The sequence below is a fragment of the Amblyomma mixtum genome, chromosome 7 (assembly GCF_055824585.1).
Source record: "Amblyomma mixtum isolate Tamu chromosome 7, ASM5582458v1, whole genome shotgun sequence".
Lineage (NCBI taxonomy): Eukaryota > Metazoa > Arthropoda > Arachnida > Ixodida > Ixodidae > Amblyomma > Amblyomma mixtum.
The window spans coordinates 102,569,832-102,585,993 of record NC_143018.1 but is presented as its reverse complement, the minus strand read 5'-3'; the positions used below and the strand labels follow the sequence as shown (position 1 = coordinate 102,585,993).

The 16,162-nt window shown below is 49.1% G+C and overlaps 1 protein-coding gene across 1 annotated transcript in view; it reads right to left on the bottom strand.

Annotated features, from left to right (window-relative positions):
• Positions 1–16,162, bottom strand: part of LOC149337039 (uncharacterized) — a 113,847-nt gene that overhangs the window by 13,932 nt on the left and 83,753 nt on the right. The window lies entirely within an intron of this gene.

Sequence of the window (16,162 nt, the reverse complement as noted above, 5' to 3'; positions counted from 1 at the left end):
AAAAAACGTCTTTCTCATCACTTCTCATTGCGCTTGACCGGGCACAGAGACTATTTTTGGGTGTTTACCACTTCGGCTTCAAAGAGGCCTACGGGGTCTAAAAGACATTAAAACCGCTGAAAACTCCAGTGAGCAGCGTGAGTAATTAATTAGAAATAATGTTGAGGAGGCACCTTCTTTTAGGCTATCGCCAGCTCTGGGGTGCACCTTGACGTCAGTGTTGGCATGCCAACCTCGGCTGCCACGTGCGGGTAATGTACGCGTTGTTAACCTGCACTGGTTGCTCCTGTGAATAGCAACTCGGTTCTGAGACGTCACATTAAGTGTTGCGATTACAACTTTGAGTCACTAGATTGGGGTGAAAAAGCCGTGCAGCCGCTAGACAACATGCAAAAGGTATTGAAATACCTTCACTCAACCACAGCGACTCCGACTTGCTACAGTGAATCTCCATACGCCGACGAATCAAATCATTCGCTTGTTAGCGTTTCAAATCTTTTCTATGTAACCCTTTAATATGTCTGGGCAGAGCCGTGGTGCGCGGGAAAAGAAGCGATAACGAAGTACAGTCTCTCAATCCCTTTACGCTCTTGCCGAATGACTACATGTTTTCAGAAAACGGCAGTGCAGTGAGAAGGATGGCAAGGTGGACTTTACTATGATGACACCATACGTTGATCAATATCATTACCATGGGCAGCCTTCTGGGCTGACCAACGATTTTACTGCGAGTGCTGTGACAGCTTTACCACGTGATTCGCTAAAGGGGACGACGCTAATAGGGCGCGATCCGTGCATTTGGCCTTAGGTGAGTAGACTAGGAATCAACAGCGCAGAAGGAGGGGAGCCTCACGGGGAAGGAAGGGGAGCCGGACATACGCAGTGGTTTGAACGGGCACAGGCGGCGCCGGAGATAAGAGCGTAGAAGGTAATCACGTGGCGTTTCAAAGTTTTAAAGTTTATTTTCTATCTAATAATACAGATGGAGGAATCACAGAAAAAGCTGCCCTTCGGCCGCTTGAGGAGTTTGCGATCCTAATGATCGGCAAAGAGGCAGCATAAGAGTTTATACAATTTAAAAAACAAGCACATCAAGGAAACTCCAAAGAATACGCGAAACAGCAATATGTATGCATAAGGAAACTTAATCCACGTTATTCAAAAACATATAATAAAGTTCTCGACGTAAACAGGAAAACAAATCGAAATTAATGTGGATATACCAATTTAGAAGAGATCGAAGAGTGTATTGAATACATTCTTTACCAAGATATAGTCGGAGTGTCGTCACTGTCCATTCTTCGCCATGTCTTGTTGGATACACCAGCTCTTTTTTCGTTAGTTGTGCTAAATTCTTAAGATTTGTTATATTATTCTTGATTTCTGTTTTTAAAGTGACACTAAGGCGATATATATAAAGATTATGTGCATTAATGACTTTAAAGTGACACTAAGGTGATATATATATAAAGATTATGGGCTTTAATGACTCTGGAAAGGAAAAAGAAAGTTGCACTTTGATGTCGGAACGGTGAATTTATTTCTGAGATAACTTTTTTGCATTAAATGAACACTTTCAAGGTTAGTGAATGTTGCAGTACCCCACACTAAATGGCAGTAGTTTAAATGCGATTTGAATGCTGAATTGTATACCAGCATCTTATCTGTTGTGGGAAGTATGTATTTTAGACGGCACCATTTTGTTGTCCAGGGTGCAACGTCAGTAGTAGGAGGCGATAATGTAATGAAACACGCGCGTGACCTTTCGCAGCGCTTCATAAATAAATGACGCCCGCTGCGATGTCCTTGAAAACTCCCTTGCGGGAAGAGCTTAGCCGTCGTTACTGAGCATGTGCAGGATGCGGAGCTACTCCGAGCCTCTTCCGAGCGCCGGAGCGTGCGCTGCTCGCGAGAGGAGGAAAGCTCGGCACCGGGAGATGAAGCGTTTTTAAGCGGTCCGCGCCCTCTAACAGCAGCTGTACCTGCGTGGGTCGGCAAAGAGCAAAAGCTTTCGCTTGCTTTCCCTGGGTAACCACGAACGACTACGATGCGGCCGTACCGGAGCCTTCTATCACTCTGGACACCTCGACCATTAATTGCAACCAACTATTGCTGATAAATGCCCTAGAGCGCCGAGCTTAAGTAAAACTACTCTTTGCTTTCTTTTGAGAGATTCTTCCAAAACTTAGAGCGTTAAAGGTCAGAGATATGAAGCAACGGCCACAGCCTAGTGTGTGAACATGGCGATAAAATAGAGAAATGCACTTCCTCTTTTCTCACAACGCAGTCTCATTCTTTGCTGAATAACCGCTGGTAATGTTCCTGAAGGGCAACACAACCCTATAACTTCTTCCCGGTAATGCCGTTACCAGCAGCAATTTATTTAAATAAACGCAACATATTTGAGCGCACAATTCGCAATGCGTATTTCAATGAATTTATGACTGCACTGTGAAAATACTGAGTTAACAGTTTTTCTGACATTTATCAATCAAGAAGGGATGTTTTTATAAGCTCTGAAGTGTATGTTCATCTGCGGAATTTTAAAGTCTAATGATGTTTGCTTGAGACTCGGTTGATTTTCCATATGTTTTTGAAAGAAAACCTCTCTGGCTGATATTCTTCTTCAAACTTCCAGAGTACGCCGCTATTCGGTGAGGGTATTGCAACGAGAAAGTCAGAGAGGTAACCTGAGTTGAAAAAATGACCAGAAAGGTTTTTATAAAAGATACTTGACTATGCACTCCTGCCTGTCGAGGGTGGTTTCCTTCTGTTTGAAGAAGAGGATAGTTCCACTCTAGGTTCAGGTCCTGTTTGGCACCCTGGAGCCATCCTGGGGACACGCCCGTCGTGTGGGACAAATCTCGAAGTCCGAATACTGGCGACAAGTACTGTGCTTTAGGTTGTTATCTTTCGCCCCCTGACTGTCACGTGGTTTTTGGCATATATTGTGATGGGCTTTCCTTGCAAATAAACAGTTGTTAGTCAGCGCCCGTCCTGTCGTCTGTGTTTCTTCAGTTGTCTCCGTCTGTTTTCGCGGTGGTCATTTCGAAGCTTTTTATCATGCGCCCTACCTTTTCGCCTATGCACTTGAGTTGCGCTATAGTGGAGTCCAGCGTAAGTTTGTTATTCATGAACAGACCCAAGATCCCAAGCTCTGCCACTTCTCTGATGGGACCGCCCGACAGAGATATGTGTAGAGACGCGTTGTCCTTGTGACATGCCCTGACATGAAGAAGCTCTGATTTGACGGGAGCACATCCGAGACCACAGTCGGCAGCATATGCGTCGACTATGGAGGCGGCCTGCTGAAGGCGGTCCTCAATCTCCCCACGGCTCTTCTCGGTGGTCTAGATTGTAATATTGTTTGCGTAGGGCATGTGGTTTGTGCCCTCCACCTGAGCCAGTCGGCGGGGCAGGTGCATCATGGCGATGTTGAAAAGGAGCGGAGATAACACCGCCCCCTGTGGTGTACCTCGTGTACCCATAGAGTATGGGCCTTATTCCTCCTTCTCGGTCTGTAGGAGTGCCTGACGCGCAGTGAGAAAGTCTCTGAAATAGTGTTGTTCTTAGTGTTGTTCAAGTTAGACAGTATGCGACCATGTTTAACATTGTGAAACGCCCCCATAAGATCCAGGGCGAGAATGCCCTTGTCGTTTTGTTGCATGGCTGTGGGTCGTATTATGTCCCTGTGTAGTTGGCGTAGGACATCCTGTGCAGAAATGTGTGGGCGGAACCCGAAAATAGTGTCTGCGAAGAGGCCCTTACCCCCACTGTATGGAGAGAGGCGATCCCGTACCATCGTCTCCATGAGTTTCCCACACATGAAGTCAGTGAGATGGTTCTCAAGTTGTCCGTAGTCACGGCTTTATTTCCCTTGGGGATGAGAGTTACAAGCGACGTTTTTCATTCGGGAGGGAGTACCAACCATTCCAAATCTGGTTTATGTATTGTAGCAAATGTAGGTAGTCCGAGTCCGACAGGTTTGCCAACAGTTTCACTTTTTGCGATCCCACCCGGTGCCCCACCTAAGCGCATTTTAGCCAAGGCAGTCTTAAGGTCATGCAACACAAAACGGGTGTCTAAATCCTGATTTGGCTTCTAGGAGTACGCGGACTCGGGCCCTATCGAGTCATTTGTGCGGCATAGATATCTGTCGCACAAAGTGTCCGCAAGTTCCGCCGTCGTACCTTGGTAGCCGTCCAGAGCCCGCCGGAGGTGTTCTTGCAATTCCCTTTTTGTTTGAGAAGGGTCTATGAGGCTGCGTAAGAGACGCCAAGTGCCCTTCGAGCTCATCTCACGCGCTGCCGAGTTGCAGCGTTCTATCCAACTGGAGTCTTTAAGCTGTCCGGCATATGCCGCAGCCTGCTCCGTAAGTTGTGCAATGTGAGCTCTAAGCTAGGGGTTGCTCTTTTGGCTCTTCCTTCGTCTTGTTAAGCTCCGGCGCGCCTCCCACATCTGTAGGAGGTGATTGTCCACTGCGGGGATCTCGTCGGTGGTGTGAAGTGTTTGCGCGTGTTTTTCTCTATGTTGGTGACCTGTGTTGCCCACTCTGCATAGCCGTCGGAGAATAGTGCGGGAGGGATGTCATGAGTTCGAAATTGCTGCCAATTGGTCACTCTGGCCTGTCCCCAGTTTTTGCGAGCTGTCTTCGCCAAACGCGTGGTCGGTGCCCAGGGAATGTTCCAGATTCTCCCAGGTATCGTTTCTAGTGTTCCTAACCAGACAAAAGTCAGGACACGTGTCACGGGTCACCGAGTTGTCCACACGTGTGGAGTAAGCCCGATCCGTGAGAAACGTTAAATGAAGGGTGGAGATGAAGATGAGCTCCTCCAGCTTGCGTCCTCTGGCTTTCTCGAAGTGATAGCCCCAGTGAGGGCTGGGGCCGTTGAAATCCCCAACAATCAACAGGGATTCCTTGTCAGCCATTTTCAGCGCACGATAGCAAATTTCGCTGAAAGTAACGCGCGGCTTATGCGGAGGCAGTATGCGTTGAGTGTATGTATTGACGGGTTGCAGCGCCTGAGAGGAAGAACCCTGACCATTATGTATTCCTGCTCAGTCTCCAGGTCAAGGTAGACCTTAATCGCGGCGTATGCTTTATGCACCAGGATGCAGGTCGAGGGGCCCCCTGAAACGAGCTATACCGAGATAATTTAGCATCATTACCGCACTTTTGCAAAGGAAGAACCGCCGGCATGTCACCGAGGCATTACAGGTAGAGCTGGAGGTGTGGATGTTTTTTGCAGGCTCTTCAGCTCGTGCAGTTCCATTGAATGATTTCGAATTGTCCTAATTTCTTAGCGTTCTGAGAAGGTATGCTAGCCATCTTGATGTTTTCAGTATAACAGTGCTGGGTAGCCACTCGGTCTGGGGGCCGGCGCAGATCCAGCCAAGGCCTGCATCAACGCTGCGGCCATCTGGCCGGAGCCGCTTTCTTCCGCTGCCTGTCGGGGAGCTCTTTTACGTTTTAGCGGCGGGGGTCGCAGCAGACAGTATTTTTTATTTGGGAGCTGACCAAGGGTTGCACCGCTTTAAGGGCAGAGTCAGTCATCTTGGCCGCACTGTCGGGAAGCATATCAGCAAATGCGGACTTGAACATGTCCTCAAAGGACTCGCGGGAAGCAATCATGGTATGATGCGGGAGGGCTGCCGCCCGCTTTTCCAACTGCTCGGCTCTACACCCCAGCGCATAGAAGAGGCCAGCGTCAACGGGGGCCGAATCGACCACCCTGCACGGGGTCCGCCGCGATACGCAAGTGAGGCGATGATACTGAGGACCCGTCATCGCTATCCTCTGGCTCAGCGTTCTGCATGGGCTCAGACGGCCCGGCCTGCTTTGCTACAACTTCTGGAATTTTATGTGCGAGAATTTGGTTTTGGCACCTGAGATCCTGTACCAACCGCTGTAGGGCGGATTCGGTGCGGTAGCGAGAGGGATGTACCCAGAGACTAACCCGCTCCAAGTGCTCACCTGAGTTTGAGCTTGTACAGGGGCGAGAAACCCCTTACTTTGAAGACCGGCAGCCTCGTCGCGTTCCAGGACTTAACAAATTTGGGCGGCCCGGACTGGGCCTTCTTGGGCTTGGGCATCGGGGTCCAGGTGTGTGTTTCTGCTTTGGGGTGGGTGAAGGTCCCGCCTTCATGACCTTGCGGTACTTGCCCGCGCAGCCAGCCGCCCAGGTGGGATAGCTTCCTCCGCAGATGAGGCAGTACGGGGAGCACTGTCGTTCAGCTGGGCCACTGTCGGGAGCAACAGGAACCTGAACCCCACAGCGTCCCGGGGCCCAGGCTGCGGCCGCGGGCAGGCGTTGGCGCAATGCGCTACCGTGCCACAACGGGGGCCGGCAGGGATCGTCTTCTTGTAGAAGCGGACGTGGAGACACTCGCAACTATACAGCAGTGTCCGTGGCACTCTTGTCCCCACAAACGTGATCGCAGCGATCAGCGATCTGGGTTTTTTTTATCGCCTCCGCGGTGGCTATGGTGGTTATGGCGGTGGTTATGGTGCTCGGCTGCTGACCCGAAAGATGCGGGTTCGATCCCGGCCGCGGCGGTTGAATTTCTGTGGAGGAAAAATTCTAGAAGCCCGTGTACTGTGCGATATCAGTGCACGTTAAAGAACCCCAGGTGGTCGAAATTTCCAGAGCCCTCCACTAGGCGTTTCTTATAGCCTTAGTCGCTTTGGGACGTTAAACCCCATAAACCAAACCAAACCAAACCATCTGGGTTTTTTCCAGTTTGCGCACAGATACCACCTTGGGGTGCTCCCTGAGTTTTGTCCTCACGCTTTCGGACGTTCCGGGGAGATTGTAATGACAACCTCTCTGAAGTCCACGGAGAGCTTAGGATGGCCCTGGAATAGTGGCTCGCGGCCTCCGACCGGCAGCATTCGGAGCAGCTTCTCCGCACTTTCTCCGCAACTTCGACAGATTTCAGCGTGCACACAAGAGCGTTTTGGTCCCCCACTGCCCACACTGCAAGCCCAACACTTGCCCCGTCCGCGAGGATGCTGCGAACGGGTGCGCCGGCTCGTCCAAGATCTATGATAGCCTTCAGGTCGATGGTGTCTCGTGGCTTGAGCACCACGATAACTTCTTCTTTCCCGATTCGGGGCGTGTGCTGCGGCCGCCACCAGGGTTGTTTGGTTTGTTGTATAGCTACGCGCGTCGCGTTCTTGCCCTGCGCATGCGCATAGCGTCCCCCCACCCGTTGTTGGCGGGCGTCTGCGTTGGCGTTCCTGGAGACCTTCGACTATTTCCGTCCACGCCAGAAGCGAACCATGTCTTGAAGATGTTCTTCCTCGCTGGAAAAAGGCCCCTCTGTTTCAGCAGTTTCCATGTTAACGATCCTTAGAGAGGTGGAATGATAGCCGGTGAGTTGGCCTGGGTCCGCCACAGCCGGGGAATCCCTGAACCCGGCCGGCGCAGCTTACCGCCGCAGAGGCGTGGCGAAGTCTTCAATAGACTGAAAATCGAACACATTCAGCGCTCCTTGGCAACTATGGCGTCCACGTATGCCGCGTAGGTTGCCGGAGACGATGGTGTCAAGCTTGCTTGGGGAAAGTGTTGAGGACTGCGAATAGCAGCCATCGTTGGCAGAGCCGACGTGGCGTGCGACCGCTCCCGCTGCTGACCACTGCGTTCCTCGAGGGCTGCTTCAGCGGCTTCCACGGGATGAGGTGGAGAAGAACGTATGTCTTAGATGACGGTCGAGAAGAGTGTCGTTGCTCTTGAACGAACTCTTTAAGGGCTGCCTTGAGTCACAAATAAGTGGACAACTTGGGGGCGGCGATAAGAAAAGAATGTCCTCGCTGGACGTCGACGTAGAGAATCGCCACTCCTCTCGGCCGCGCTCATTTTAAAGCTGGCTAAGGCCTCCGATATAAAGCGCCAAAAGCAGCTGCAACAATCTTGAGTAATATTGCCGCGTATCATTGTAGTGTTTGTTCGTTCACGCTCAAGGCTGCAGGAAAGGGCTGTTATCATTTTTGTTCGTCACGCGAGAAGCGACCAGTCTAATCTCGATTGATCGCAGCCATGAAAGGCTGCATCTAGGTTTTTCGAGATTACTGTAGATGATCTTGTCCTGCTATCTGGAAGTTTCCTTGCCGGCTTTAAATTGAAGGATGCCGCGAGCAGCGAACATTGTAGTTCGACGACCGCCGAGCACGCCTGTTGCTTACGCCGCCGCCGAGTGATTCAGTTCTTTTAGGGCGCAAGTCAGCCCAAATAAACAGCTTCGTTTGAAAGTCTTTGTTGCTGTCTTCCTCAACGCTGGACTGCCGTCACTACAACGTGACATCTGATGGAGGTGCTGGGTAGCCTTCCAGGTACCGGACAACCCCTGCAAGTCGTGACGCCAGCCCTTTGAGTTATTCGCCGGAAGACCTGACTCCAGTCTACCACACAGCCTCTGGAGCCTCCAGCCATGACTTACGCCGCAGCAGTGCGCCGTCCTCTACCTCGACGACGGGACCCAAGCGCCTATCGCCCTTAGCCAGCTGCGCTGGAGCGCCGCCCTCTCGCCCCAACTCGCCCGTCCTACGAGCGTCGTTCACGGCCAAGGAAATGCGTCGAGTGGAGAACACCCGACCAGCGCCGCCCACAATGCTTCCACTGCGGAGAAGCCGGTCACGTTCTCCGGTACTGGCCATACAGGAGAAAGGGCATCCGAGGGTTCTCTTACGACGCCCCACGACCCCGACCCGGCCAGCGACCAGCCGAAATCGAAGAGTTTTTGCGTCGGGAAGAATGCTCATCGCCGAGCCGCCTATCACGTTGCCCGTCGCCATCGTCCCTGCGCTATGTATCTCCTAGCCGAGGCTACGTAGTGCGTGGACGCCCCCCAGCCCCCGAGGGTTGAACTGAATAGGGCAGCCTCTGGAGGTGAGGTTGCTTCTGAGCGCAAGAACTAAGATCATACATGAACGGGAACACAGGACAATGCCTCAACTACGACGACAAATACGACGAGAACTACGCGAGAACTACGACGACGACGCCTACGACGACGACCCCTACGACGACGACCCCTACGACGACGACCCCTACGACGACGACCCCTACGACGACGACCCCTACGACGACAACACCTACAACGACGACCCCTACGACGACAACACCTACAACGACGACAACTACGACAACACCGACGACGACACGGCAGGACTTAAAGCTTTTACCGCTGCCCTTAAATCTTATTATGAACGCTAAAGGACTCGAACTTTGCATTCTCCGTGTTTATTTTCATTTTAAAGCATCGAGACGATGCTTCTTTGGGAGGGGGGTAATGCCGCGTATCATTGTAGTGTTTGTTCGTTCACGTTCAAGGCTGCAGGAAAGGGCTGTTATCATTTTTGTTCGTCACGCGTGAAGCGACCAGTCTAATCTCGATTGATCGCAACCATGAAAGGCTGCATCTAGGTTTTTCGAGATTACTGTAGATGATCTTGTCTTGCTATCTGGAAGTTTCCTTGCCGGCTTTAAATTGAAGGATGCCGCGAGCAGCGGACATTCGTAGTTCGACGACCGCCGAGCACGCCTGTTGCTTACGCCGCCGCCGAGTGATTCAGTTCTTTTGAGGGCGCGTCAGCCCAAATAAACAGCTTCGTTTGAAAGTCTTTGTTGCTGTCTTCCTGAACGCTGGACTGCCGTCACTACAACGTGACAATATAGCAGCAGCTGCATATGATATACGATCATTTTATAAACAACCGGTCGCATCTCACATCAGAAACAGAGTGATGAAGCAGCGTACCGCATGAACGAAAAAAGTACAATGCTTTGTGGCAATATGTAAAGCACAGTGGGCTAGGCTGACCGGATAATGCCTGGGGGGAAAGACAGTGCCAATGCCGGAGTTGTCTACAGCCGCAGCCAAGAAAGCGAATTTATTCGCGCAGATGTTTCAAAACTCAGAAGATTTGGTGTATGCTGATGCGACAGACTATGGTAACGGCGGAATGGCCCTACCTGTAGCCAGTACAGAGACTACACATAGCCTCTGGCACAGTTACAACGCATTGTTCTAAGATTGCAGAATATCTGCCACAGCACTTGCGCTGGCAAGTACGTCAGCGACAACTATAGTTAGCGACTCTCAGCATGCGGTGATAAACTTCGCCAGAGGGCGAATTTTGCCCGAGGTGAAGTGAATGCTGCATTCCAGCAGGGGTACCAGAAAAATTCAAATAATTTGTACACCTGCGCACGCCTCCCTCGCCGTGAAAGAGGCGTCCAAGGAGTTAGCTCGAGGAATTACTATCCGAACTGGTGTGCTTCCTGAGGGCTTCACGGGGTGGGACCACTTAGCTCAAGCCGATACATCTTCAAACAAGAGCCAAGCTGTCACATGGCGTCGCGTGGGAAACTGTTGCTGCGACTGAAAGAAGGACGAAAAGGAAACTGCACAGGCCGGCCTACTGGCTCGAGATGAGCCACCACCGCTGCCACGTGCAGATACAGGAGAGTTTAAAGATACGAGAGGAGAGAATGAAAGATCAGACGCGAGTCGCAACAACCGTGTCCACCGAATCAACGACGCCGGCCGGCTGTAACAAATACCCCAGTCCCCCTCCCGTGTGGAAAATTCAATCCAAAACCCGGTGTTTTGCAACGTCCGCTACCCGGGTCACTAGAGTAGCTAGGGTAATTGGGCTATTTAAAGCCAGAGCTCACCTCAGTCACATCCTCTGGGATTGCCCTCAGGCTCTGTTTGAGGGAGCCTTAGGGCATTATCTAGGCTGATAACCAGGCAGACCTCTTCTTTATTCATTAAAGTCGCTCTGTCTCTTACTCCTCTACTCCAATCCGGACGTTCAACTGAAGACCGTCCCACTGGCCGAATTCGCCACTAGGTTCGAAAGACTCCTGGATGTCGTCTAAATGGGACGCTGCAACTTTCCCTACATATGTTGGACAAATGGTTTTACAATCAATTCGCACCGCTGCTGGTTGGAATTCCCCTCGAGGTCGTAAATATGCTGGCGGTCAGTGTTAAATTGCTTTATTAAAGCGAAAGAATTTCTTGCTTCTTGAGTACAGTGGAGAGTGTGTGTCACCACGGGCTGTGGAGTGGAAGTGGGGACAGATTGTGGCCTCACAAACTCAGATCATCGTATAAGAGTGTAATTAGAAAGTGTAATTATTAAATATGAGTTAATATGAATTTTAAATAAGCCAATTACTGAACAAAAATTAAATAGAATGGCGAGTAATTCCGCTAATTACCTAGATTAATTTACGAAATTAGTGAATCACTAAGTCCTCTAGAATCAAATGAACAAATGAATAGCGAAATCAATCGATTAATAATAATAAAATGAAATAATATGAGTTATTATTCATCAATAAGTAGTAATAATTATCTATGAATTGATAATCGACGAATTGATTTCGTTTCACAATTATTTTGCTCATTACCACAAATTGTTAATTCATTACTATATTCATAGCCAACCAAACTCTCCCAACAGGTCGCGTGTTCGATCACATTTAGCAACGGGACCGATGTCTGGATATGGTCGAACCGAAGTTAAAGCGGTTGGATGAACGCTCCTAAGGAGCGTTTATAGTCTCACGTGGTCGGCGCGCGGGAAAGCAGCGCTGGCGGTCAGTTACGCCACGTCGATTCCGCTACGCCAGTCGAAATTCCAACCCATCTATACTTCGGCGCTGCTCGCCGTCGGCGGCTCTCTTCGGAGCATGAGCAGAACAATCGTAGACCCGCCCGCCGATCTTCGACCCGCGGGCCATCTGCATTCCGTTCGCGCCTTTTTCTTCGCAGCCTCATCCGCTTTTCTCCATAATTTTGTCTATTTTAGGCCTTCTAATAAAAAGTTTTGCACCAACACCACCATCCACGGCATCGTGGGAGGTGCAGCATTTTCCCTGCAGCCTTACCTAACGCGCCCTTAGCACGGCAGAAACTGAATGATAGAGAAAGGGTGTTTAACTATAGGCTGCCAAGGGCACGCCGTTCCGTTCAGAAAAAGTAGGGAATTTCGGTTTCCCGGTGGTACTGCTTCCTCAGATCCCATGTTAAATTACTAACGGACGTAGTGAGTGCGGCGGTATGCCTGCAAAAATGTCTTCATACTCAGCAGGATTCGTAAACAGCCTAGCTGAGGAGAGACCACTTATCTGTTATCACGCGCTCTCTTTGCGCTGTTCGTCCCTGAAATCGAATCGCTTGGTGTCATAAACACAAGGGTGCAATTAATACTTTATCAATATGACGCAATTATGAACGTTCCGCCCCTGGAACCTTGCCTTGATTGCTATAAAAAGCTGCCAACGAGTATAACCACCGCTTCAGGGTCACAACGTCAATCAGGGCGTGCGCGGAGAAACCGGCTGGAAAGGCTTATGAAGTTATAGCCGGTGCCCTGTAGGACTGGATGAGGAGTAGCGTTGAACTACTACTGCGTACTGTTGGTAAAAAACCATCGACGGAAGTATGCGACGCTTGGATGGCGGTTCCATGGTGCACGTCACATGCCCAGTCTGCTGTCCCCCTTGTTGCGCTTCTACCGCGTGCATGCAGTGCGCACAAATCAGGCCGTACATTTTGCAAGCACATATGATGTGGTAGTTTTGTCTATCGACACTTCCAACTACGGCGAGTATCCAAACCAAGCGGCCCGGCGTACCACAATTGGGCATGAACATTTTAACCGCGACTATACCAAATCAGTACAAAGGGTTTCGCCAAGGAGCACATGACCAGGCCAGTGAACTGGGAAAACGCAATTATAGGAACTGCTGTCTGCATCTATAACAAATTTGTTTAGAAAATAAACAACACTTTTATATGACTATGAAAAGTATACTGAACAGGAAATTCGGATATAACTGTGTTAATCCGCTTGATTGTGGGGCTCGTTATAAGTACACTTACTGAGTGTTTCAAAGATCTTAAGCCACAGCCTCTGAATACGACTCACTCTACAAATGCATGAAAGCAGTGACACATTGTTTACTGTCGTGTTGCTGAATTAAGGCATTTTTAAAAGTGTTGGCTGATATCTTGGCTAAAAATATTTGTTCACCTTTTTATTTTTCTTTGTAGGCTTAGCGCGTTGCGTTGGCTTGTAGAGCGTATTGAGAGATTGCTGAAGCAGTTTTTTTTGTAGGACCACATCACCTTCACGGTCTTTCTTTAGGCATCTATAACGAGCTCGCTAATACTAAAAACAGAAACTTCTGGCTGTGTTTTTGCGGGGTGGTACTGTGCCGTTCCAAACCCAGTTTTCAACAAACGAATCGTGCATGCTGGCCGCTCGATAGCCAGGAGCAAAGAATTATATTAATAACAGCAAACAATAACAACTGAAATACATGATTGACCTAGTGGCTTTCCTTTAGATATGATTATCCTTCTCCTTCTCCCGCCTCCGCACACCCTTAACTTACCCAAGGAGTGCGAAGCAGCTAGTCCACAACTGAATCGTCCTTACCATCAACGGGGACATGAAGGTCCCCCGAGAAAACCGTCTCTAAGCCGAATTTTAAATGTCCATTTAGAAAAATAGTTGAGGACATCCATCGCATAACTCAAACCACTACTCCTTCCTCTCCCCAAACTAAACCACGTTTTGTGACATTCGCCACCTAATGCTAAGCATCCGCGTTATATGCTCGAAACACTTGCGAGTATTGCTGAGATTTATTTAAGATTTCCAGCTGTTCGAGTTGCGAACCAACCATTTTTCTTTTCAGCGCATTTGCTTTTCTTTCTTAACGTAACATTGATGGCATGAGGTCACAACTTTCTGTACAAATGAGGAATTGTATAGGGACGTCATCGGTATCGTTTCCTGCGATCGATGTGGTTTGTTTGAACCACGCGCCTGAGTTTATGTAGTTTGGGATGTCACAACCGTCTCGAATAATCTCAATTTTTCTACACAACGCCAACGGGCATTTCCGCTAACCGCGGACGTTAACGCTGTCGCCCGCCTCCTCCCCCCCCCCCCCCCCCCAAAAAAAAAGAGCTTGCAGTACGCTTAAAAATTGTCTTTAAGAGTACTACGCGATACCGTTGTCGGTCCACCGCAGCTCAGGGCATTAAAAAGGCAACATAGAGCCGGCAACGCCCGACGGACGACGCTACTGTTTTTTTTTATAACTCCTCATAAAGTGACGGTGCCAGATCCGGATTTTCAGATAGAGTCATGTATCTCGATGGACTTTGCCAAATGTGCGCAACAGTTCCTGAACATCAGCTAAGATTGTTACATTCTTTTAAAGACACCGGCGTTAAAGGAAGAAGCATTGTTAGTGCTGTCACCGTTCTAGTCTCTCAATTGCAGCTGCCCTGGAATATCTAAAGCCATTGCCTGGGCGAAGCCGTTGCAGCAAGTTCTCCGGAATTTCATAAGGGTGAGGAATGTTGTGAACGCTGGCCGCTATGTTTTGTTTAAGAACTCATCGAAGCCTGAGTTAAGCGCATCTGGCGAGCGGCGGAAAATGTGCTGAAAATGTGAAAATCGCCTCACGAAGCACTGAAGCTTGAAAATCTAGAAACCTTATATGAAATTCGACCTTCCAAATCGAACCTCTCAAAGGCAATGCTCGAATAGAAGCGTTATGCGTATCGTGTTTTTTGTTGTTATTTTCTATTTTATGAACAGCAGATTATACTTATCGTTAAATAGGCATGGAAAATTTTTGATATTGAAAGTCAACAGCGGTTACCTTGCCCGCACATGGCCCTTGCGGGGAACCGCCCAGCCTTGGCTATCTGCCGCAGTAGAAGAAGGAATTGCCACAGCGCACTCCATGTTGCTTGCCGCAGGCGACTGAAAGAGGAATCCTGGAACTGATAGTGACCAACTATAGTGACGTGCAACGTTCTCGGAAACTAAAACTGACGACCGTCAAGAGCACCGCTACAAGACCTTTTCGATTAGCAAGCTTCCAGCACTCTCAGCAATTTCACGGCCTTAATTTCAGTAACAGGTTAGGCCAACTGTTCGTTTCAACTTTGTATACATCTTCTGTACGTCGTAAATTCGGTGAGCAACGTAGCCACATAACATTGCCGTTTTTTTAGATGCGAATTTTTCTCATAGGGTGAGGGGCGGCATTTTCCTCTTTGTTTCCTCAGGCAAGTACGTCAGAGTTTCCTTTTGAATTGGAAATTTGCAGGACGAGTGGTGGAGCCAGGGGTATGGTAATAGTAGGACAAGACTAAAATAAGTAATTATGAATCAACGATACTTTGCCGCCGCAGGGTGAATTGATGAACCAGCAGCCAGGGTAAGACAGGACATAATAACTGATATTCATAATCATCGTTATACAATTGAAGGAAGTGAAGAGAAACGCTATGCGTCGATCATCAAGTAAATACCTCGTTGTTTACTTCTTAAAAGCGACGCAGTCTAAAATCCTGTTGAAATTGCCACCATTCCCAAGTGGCATAGGAAGTAGGAATGCATTTTTCCACCCTGAAGAGTGCTTAAAAGTTTGGGAGTTATGTAGGCGGGGTTACCTTAGATGTGCCTGCCAAAGATGGCAGATAGCCGGATGTTGGCTGTACTGCTTTTGTGCGGCACGATAAATAGTACGACCAGCCTTTGTGAACTTGAAATGCAGCGTACAGACATATGTTCATGTTAGTCACAATATATCACAAATAGAGGACCCAAGACTTTTCAAGCGCGCAACGTGCGCCCTGGTAGAATACACTGGGCTTTATTCTTTATTCATCGCGGTGTTGACTGATTCTCGCAAAAGGGCCCGCTTAATTCATTCTGCACTTAGCAATTTCTCTCGATAACTTTTTCAAAAGTGCGGAACTGCTAAGGAGCTTCAGCTAAGCTTGAAGCATTCTATTATGACAGGAGCGTTCACAGGAGCGTTCTATTATGACAGGAGCTAGTTTCACCGTCGCAGCTCTCCTGAAATACGTACTTGTATGCATTATAGCCAAGGCGACGGAGCTGTATAATGGTGAGGAATGTTGTAGCGCTCAATGGCTGCCAGGTTCTTTTTAAAGCATTCTTTGGTATTGTGTGGAAAGGATCTGGAATACAATCGAAGAATCGTCTGGGGCACCACTGTAGCTTGATAAGCCGGAAATAAGGAGCTAGAAACTGAAGCTCATAAAGACAAGGCCCTAATCGGGGAGGTTTTGCACATCCTGTTATTTCTCG